The 7,500-nt window shown below is 50.9% G+C and overlaps 1 protein-coding gene across 1 annotated transcript in view; it reads right to left on the bottom strand.

The window, feature by feature from the left end:
• LOC124017356 (vacuolar protein sorting-associated protein 13B-like) overlaps nucleotides 1–7,500 on the bottom strand; it is a gene marked incomplete at its 5' end in the record, with an annotated part of 93,358 nt that overhangs the window by 33,380 nt on the left and 52,478 nt on the right.

Here is a 7,500-nt window from a genome sequence, read left to right as displayed (position 1 = left end):
ACAGTAGGAGAGTCATCACCCTGGGAGGGACAACACAATGCTGAGTTCACAGTAGGAGAGTCATCACCCTGGGAGGGACAACACAATGCTGAGTTCACAGTAGGAGAGTCATCACCCTGGGAGGTACAACACAATGCTGGGTTCACAGTAGGAGAGTCATCACCCTGGGAGGGACAACACAATGCTGGGTTCACAGTAGGAGAGTCATCACCCTGGGAGGGACAACACAATGCTGGGTTCACAGTAGGAGAGTCATCACCCTGGGAGGAACAACACAATGCTGGGTTCACAGTAGGAGAGTCATCACCCTGGGAGGAACAACACAATGCTGGGTTCACAGTAGGAGAGTCATCACCCGCTGGAACAGAGTCACCCTGGGAGGAACAGGGACATGGGGGGAGAAGAGGAGAAGGAGAAGAGGAGAAGGAGGAGGCCTCTCTGTTAACTCCAAAGACAAGGAGGAGGCATAGGAGAAGGTAGAGGAGGAAGAGGAGGCATAGGAGAAGGTAGAGGAGGAAGAGGAGGAGGAGGAGGAGGAAGAGGAGGAGGAGGACAAGGAAGACGAGGAGGAAGAGGCAGAGGAGAAGGAAGAGGAGGAGGAGAATGAAGAGGAGGAGGAGAAGGAGGAAGAGGACAAGGAGGAGGCATAGGAGAAGGTAGAGGAGGAAGAGGAGGCATAGGAGAAGGTAGAGGAGGAAGAGGAGGAGGAAGAGGAGGAGGCATAGGAGAAGGTAGAGGAGGAAGAGGAGGAAGAGGAGGAGGAAGAGGCAGAGGAGAAGGAAGAGGAGGAAGAGGAAGAGGAGGAAGAGGAGGAGGAGAAGGAAGAGGAGGAGGAGAAGGAATAGGAGGAGAAGGAGGAAGAGGAGGAGGAGAAGGAATAGGAGGAGAAGGAGGAAGAGGAAGAGGAGAAGGAAGAGGAGGAAGAGGAGGAGGAGAAGGAATAGGAGGAGGAAGAGGCAGAGGAGAAGGAAGAGGAGGAGGAGAAGGAATAGGAGGAGAAGGAGGAAGAGGAGGAGGAAGAGGAGGAGAAGGAATAAGAGGAGAAGGAAGAAGAGGAGGAGGAAGAGGAGGAGAAGGAGTAAGAGGAGAAGGAAGAAGAGGAGGAGGCCCAGGAGTCCCTCTGTTAACTCTTAGCTCATTACTGGGTTTGGCAAGCGACTAGAGATGACAACATGTCCTCTTCCTCTCCCATCTCTTCCCATTGCCCTGTGGGGGATGTGTTTTCCATATCTCTGTGTGGCTGAGTGGGAACGCTACAAACAAACAATATGGCAATTTACAGAGAGAGAGATTTTCCACTGAGCAGAGTGATCCTGTCAGTGTAATGACAGACTGCGTGTGTGTGTCAGGGTGGTGTGTGTGTGTCAGGGTGGTGTGTGTGTGTCAGGGTGCTGGTATCATGGTATTAACCTGTGGTTGGTGAGTACAGTAGTTCGGGGTAACAAGGTTATCGACCAGCTCAATGAAACCCTCTGTGGTCTGATTACACATTCTAAACACAAACCAGACGGAGAAACTATGTCTCCTCTCCTCTCATTCTCATTCGCTCTCCCATCTCATCCCATCTCCCCTCCCCTCTCCTCATCCCATCTCCCCTCATCTCCTCTCCCCTCATTCCCTCTCCCTTCCTCTCCTCTCATCTCATTCCCTCTCCTCCTCTCCCCCCTCTCATCCCATCCTCCCCTCCCCTCCTCATCCCTTCCCCTCTCCTCCTCTCCTCCCCTCCTCTACTCTCCTTTCCTCCCCTCTCCCCTCCTCTCCTCCCCCCTCCTCTCCACTCCCCTCCTCCTCCTCCCCTCCCTCCTCCCTCTCCCTCCTCTCCTCTCCTCTCCTCTCCTCTCCTCTCTCCTCTCCTCTCCTCTCCTCTCCTCTCCTCTCCTCCCCTCCCTCTCCTCTCCTCTCCTCCCTCCTCCCCTCTCCTCTCCTCTCTCTCCTCTCCTCTCCCTCCCCTCCCCTGGGTAACTGGGGTTGATGTTAATCAGCAGCTGTAATCAAACTGAATTGTGAATTTGAGGGTGTCTGACTGCAGGTCTCAGTAAACAACGGACGACAACGAGATAAACACATTCTGATTCAGACGTTAAAAATAGATTCAGATTATTATGGGATGGAATCTTCGGGATTGCTGATGAGAAGCATGTGGGGGCCAGGCGGGAACAATAAACGGACTCTAGGAGTTAACAATTATCCTCTGAATTAAATGTCTGTGTCGTTTATGGCACCCTATTCCCTATATAGTGCACTACTTTAGACCAAAACCCTATGGTACCCTATTCCCTATATAGTGCACTACTTTAGACCAAAACCCTATGGCACCCTATTCCCTATATAGTGCACTACTTTAGACCAAAACCCTATGGCACCCTATTCCCTATATAGAGCACTACTTTAGACCAAAACCCTATGGCACCCTATTCCCTATATAGTGCACTACTTTAGACCAAAACCCTATGGCACCCTATTCCCTATATAGTGCACTACTTTAGACCAAAACCCTATGGCACCCTATTCCCTATATAGTGCACTACTTTAGACCAAAACTCTATGGCACCCTATTCCCTATATAGAGCACTACTTTAGACCAAAACCCTATGGCACCCTATTCCCTATATAGTGCACTACTTTAGACCAAAACCCTATGGCACCCTATTCCCTATATAGAGCACTACTTTAGACCAAAACCCTATGGCACCCTATTCCCTATATAGAGCACTACTTTAGACCAAAACCCTATGGTACCCTATTCCCTATATAGAGCACTACTTTAGACCAAAACCCTATGGCACCCAATTCCCTATATAGAGCACTACTTTAGACCAAAACCCTATGGCACCCTATTCCCTATATAGAGCACTACTTTAGACCAAAACCCTATGGCACCCTATTCCCTATATAGAGCACTACTTTAGACCAAAACCCTATGGCACCCTATTCCCTATATAGAGCACTACTTTAGACCAAAACCCTATGGCACCCTATTCCCTATATAGAGCACTACTTTAGACCAAAACCCTATGGCACCCTATTCCCTATATAGAGCACTACTTTAGACCAAAACCCTATGGTACCCTATTCCCTATATAGAGCACTACTTTAGACCAAAACCCTATGGCACCCTATTCCCTATATAGAGCACTACTTTAGACCAAAACCCTATGGCACCCTATTCCCTATATAGAGCACTACTTTAGACCAAAACCCTATGGCACCCTATTCCCTATATAGAGCACTACTTTAGACCAGAACCCTATGCCCTATTCCCTATATAGAGCACTACTTTAGACCAAAACCCTATGGCACCCTATTCCCTATATAGAGCACTACTTTAGACCAAAACCCTATGGCACCCTATTCCCTATATAGAGCACTACTTTAGACCAAAACCCTATGGTACCCTATTCCCTATATAGAGCACTACTTTAGACCAAAACCCTATGGCACCCTATTCCCTATATAGAGCACTACTTTAGACCAAAACCCTATGGCACCCTATTCCCTATATAGAGCACTACTTTAGACCAAAACCCTATGGTACCCTATTCCCTATATAGAGCACTACTTTAGACCAAAACCCTATGGCACCCTATTCCCTATATAGAGCACTACTTTAGACCAGACCAAAACCCTATGGCACCCTATTCCCTATATAGAGCACTACTTTAGACCAAAACCCTATGGCACCCTATTCCCTATATAGAGCACTACTTTAGACCAAAACCCTATGGTACCCTATTCCCTATATAGAGCACTACTTTAGACCAAAACCCTATGGCACCCTATTCCCTATATAGAGCACTACTTTAGACCAAAACCCTATGGCACCCTATTCCCTATATAGAGCACTACTTTAGACCAGGGCCCTATTCCCTATATAGTGCACTACTTTAGACCAAAATCCTATGGTACCCTATTCCCTATATAGTGCACTACTTTAGACCAGGGCCCTATTCCCTATATAGTGCACTACTTTAGACCAGGGCCCTATTCCCTATATAGTGCACTACTTTAGACCAAAACCCTATGGCACCCTATTCCCTATATAGTGCACTACTTTAGACCAGGGCCCTATTCCCTATATAGTGCACTACTTTAGACCAGGGCCCTATTCCCTATATAGTGCACTACTTTAGACCAAAACCCTATGGCACCCTATTCCCTATATAGAGCACTACTTTAGACCAGGGCCCTATTCCCTATATAGAGCACTACTTTAGACCAAAAGCCCTATTCCCTATATAGAGCACTACTTTAGACCAAAGCACTATTCCCTATTCCCTATATAGAGCACTACTTTAGACCAGAGCCCTATTCCCTATATAGTGCACTACTTTAGACCAGGGCCCTATTCCCTATATAGAGCACTACTTTAGACCAGAGCCCTATTCCCTATATAGAGCACTACTTTAGACCAGAGCACTATTCCCTATATAGAGCACTACTTTAGACCAGAACCCTATTCCCTATATAGAGCACTACTTTAGACCAGAGCCCTATTCCCTATATAGAGCACTACTTTAGACCAGAACCCTATGCCCTATTCCCTATATAGAGCACTACTTTAGACCAGAGCACCCTATTCCCTATATAGAGCACTACTTTAGACCAGAGCCCTATTCCCTATATAGAGCACTACTTTAGACCAGAGCCCTATTCCCTATATAGAGCACTACTTTAGACCAGAGCACTATTCCCTATATAGAGCACTACTTTAGACCAGAGCCCTATTCCCTATATAGAGCACTACTATAGACCAGGGCCCTATTCCCTATATAGAGCACTACTATAGACCAGAGCCCTATTCCCTATATAGTGCACTACTTTAGACCAGGGCCCTATTCCCTATATAGTGCACTACTTTAGACCAGGGCCCTATTCCCTATATAGTGCACTACTTTAGACCAGGGCCCTATTCCCTATATAGTGCACTACTTTAGACCAGGGCCCTATTCCCTATATAGTGCACTACTTTAGACCAGGGCCCTATACCCTATATAGTGCACTACTTTAGACCAGGGCCCTATTCCCTATATAGTACACTACTATAGACCAGGGCCCTATTCCCTATATAGTACACTACTATAGACCAGGGCCCTATTCCCTACATAGTGCACTACTTTAGACCAGGGCCCTATTCCCTACGTAGTGCACTACTATAGACCAGGGCCCTATTCCCTATATAGTGCACTACTTTAGACCAGGGCCCTATTCCCTACATAATGCCTGTTGCTAAGCAACCCAACAGGGCCTCCTGGTCCAGGAGAGGGAGAGGTGGGTAACGTGACAGACGATAGGTCCAATCCCCCTTAACGGAACCCTGAGATCTGAGAGGATTGGATTGGTACATAAGGAATCTGGTGAAACGTCATATCTGGGCCAATCAGAGAGCGAGGTGAGGACACTCCACCATGTTGCTTATCAAAATGCTGTCAAATCCTCTCAGATCTCCACAAGTTCGCAGGGCTGAGATGTCCATTTGGGATCGGGCCCTGCAGAGTTCTCCCCTGGACATTTTAACGAGGTGGAGCTGATAGGGAAGGAGAGGGGGAGGGGGAGTAGGGGGTACCCCCCCTTCTGACTCAGGTCGGGGGGGGGGGGGGGGGGTGAGGTGCATTCGGAGGGCCGCAGTGATTTACAAAAAGTATATATATTTATTTCCTCGCTGTTAAAAATGATCGTAAAAACGGTCCTCTATCCATGGTTTTTGGAATTATCAACGCCCCCCCCAACCGTCTCGTTTCCACGTGGGTGGTTAGTAGAAGCTGGACCCTGTATGAACGTGGGTGGTTATTAGCAGCTGGACCCCGTATGAACGTGGGTGGTTAATAGCAGCTTAACCCTGTATGAACGTGGGTGGTTAGTAGCAGCTGGACCCTGTATGAACGTGGGTGGTTAGTAGCAGCTGGACCCTGTATGAACGTGGGTGGTTAATAGCAGCTGGACCCTGTATGAACGTGGGTGGTTAGTAGCAGCTGGACCCTGTATGAACGTGGGTGGTTATTAGCAGCTAGACCCCATATGAACGTGGGTGGTTATTAGCAGCTAGACCCCATATGAACGTGGGTGGTTAATAGCAGCTGGACCCTGTATGAACGTGGGTGGTTAGTAGCAGCTGGACCCTGTATGAATGTGGGTGGTTAATAGCAGCTGGACCCTGTATAAACGTGGGTGGTTAATAGCAGCTGGACCCTGTATGAACGTGGGTGGTTAATAGCAGCTGGACCCTGTATGAACGTGGGTGGTTAATAGCAGCTGGACCCTGTATGAACGTGGGTGGTTAATAGGGTGGTTCATCATCACTTCCACTCTGTTTCCATTTGCTCTCCGTCATTTCAAACTATACTGAGTTTGTGTCGAACCTCGGGGGGACTCCCAATCACGGCCGGGTTGTGATACAGCCTGGATTCGAACCAGTGTGTCTGTAGTGATGCCTCTAGCCTCAGACCGATGCACCACTCGGGAGCTCATATATACCACGGCTGTCAGCCAATCAGCATTCAGGGCTTGAACCAGACAGTTTATAAATATATGTGTATATATACACTGAACCTGGAATGTGTCATTCTGATCTTAAATAAAGATTCACTATCACACACACATTCCCTCCGTCCCGGCCCCCCCAGCCCCCACCACCCTGGCCCCCAACCCCTCCCGGCCCCCCAACCCCCACCACCCTGGCCCCCCCTATTCCCCTCCCAGCCCCCACCACCCTGGCCCCCAACCCCTCCCGGCCCCCCAGCCCCCACCACCCTGGCCCCCGGCCCCTCCCAGCCCCCACCACACTGGCCCCGGGCCCCTCCCAGCCCCCACCACCCTGGCCCCCAACCCCTCCCGACCCCCAGCCCCCACCACCCTGGCCCCCGGCCCCTCCCAGCCCCCACCACACTGGCCCCCAACCCCTCCCGGTCCCCCCAGCCCCCACCACCCTGGCCCCGCGGCCCTCCCAGCCCCCACCACCCTGGCCCCCGGCCCCTCCCAGCCCCCACCACCCTGGCCCCCAAGCTCTCCCGGTCCCCCCAGCCCATCCCGGCCCCTCCAATCCCGGCCCCTACCGGCCCCTCCCAGCCCCCACCACCCTGGCCCCCCAGCCCCGCCCGGCCCTCCCAACCCCCGCCCCCAAGCCCCTCCTGGTCCCCCCAACCCCTCCCGGTCCCCCCCAACCCCGAGCCCCCCAACGTGAGACCTTGAGCTGAGCTAGCAGAGTGGTGGTGGTGGTGGGGGGGGGTTGGACCACGTTCCTCCAGGCATGCCTGTCTCAGCCTCCTCTCCTCCTCCTGTGGGCCACAGACATCCTCGTTCCCACACCTCGGCACGCCAGGCCCTAAAGTATACATTATAATTCCTGGGCCCACTGCCGCGCTGCGCCGCTTACCCACACGGGAGACACATTTATTCTCTCAGCACTGTTTGTCTTCACTCATCAGAGAGACCCAAACACACACACAGAGAGAGAGGGAGGAGGGAGAGAGAGAGAGAGGAGGGAGAGAGGAGGGGAGAGAGAGA

The sequence above is a fragment of the Oncorhynchus gorbuscha genome, unplaced genomic scaffold (genome assembly GCF_021184085.1).
Source record: "Oncorhynchus gorbuscha isolate QuinsamMale2020 ecotype Even-year unplaced genomic scaffold, OgorEven_v1.0 Un_scaffold_1972, whole genome shotgun sequence".
Taxonomy (NCBI): Eukaryota; Metazoa; Chordata; class Actinopteri; order Salmoniformes; family Salmonidae; genus Oncorhynchus; species Oncorhynchus gorbuscha.
This window is presented reverse-complemented; position numbering and strand designations above follow the sequence as displayed.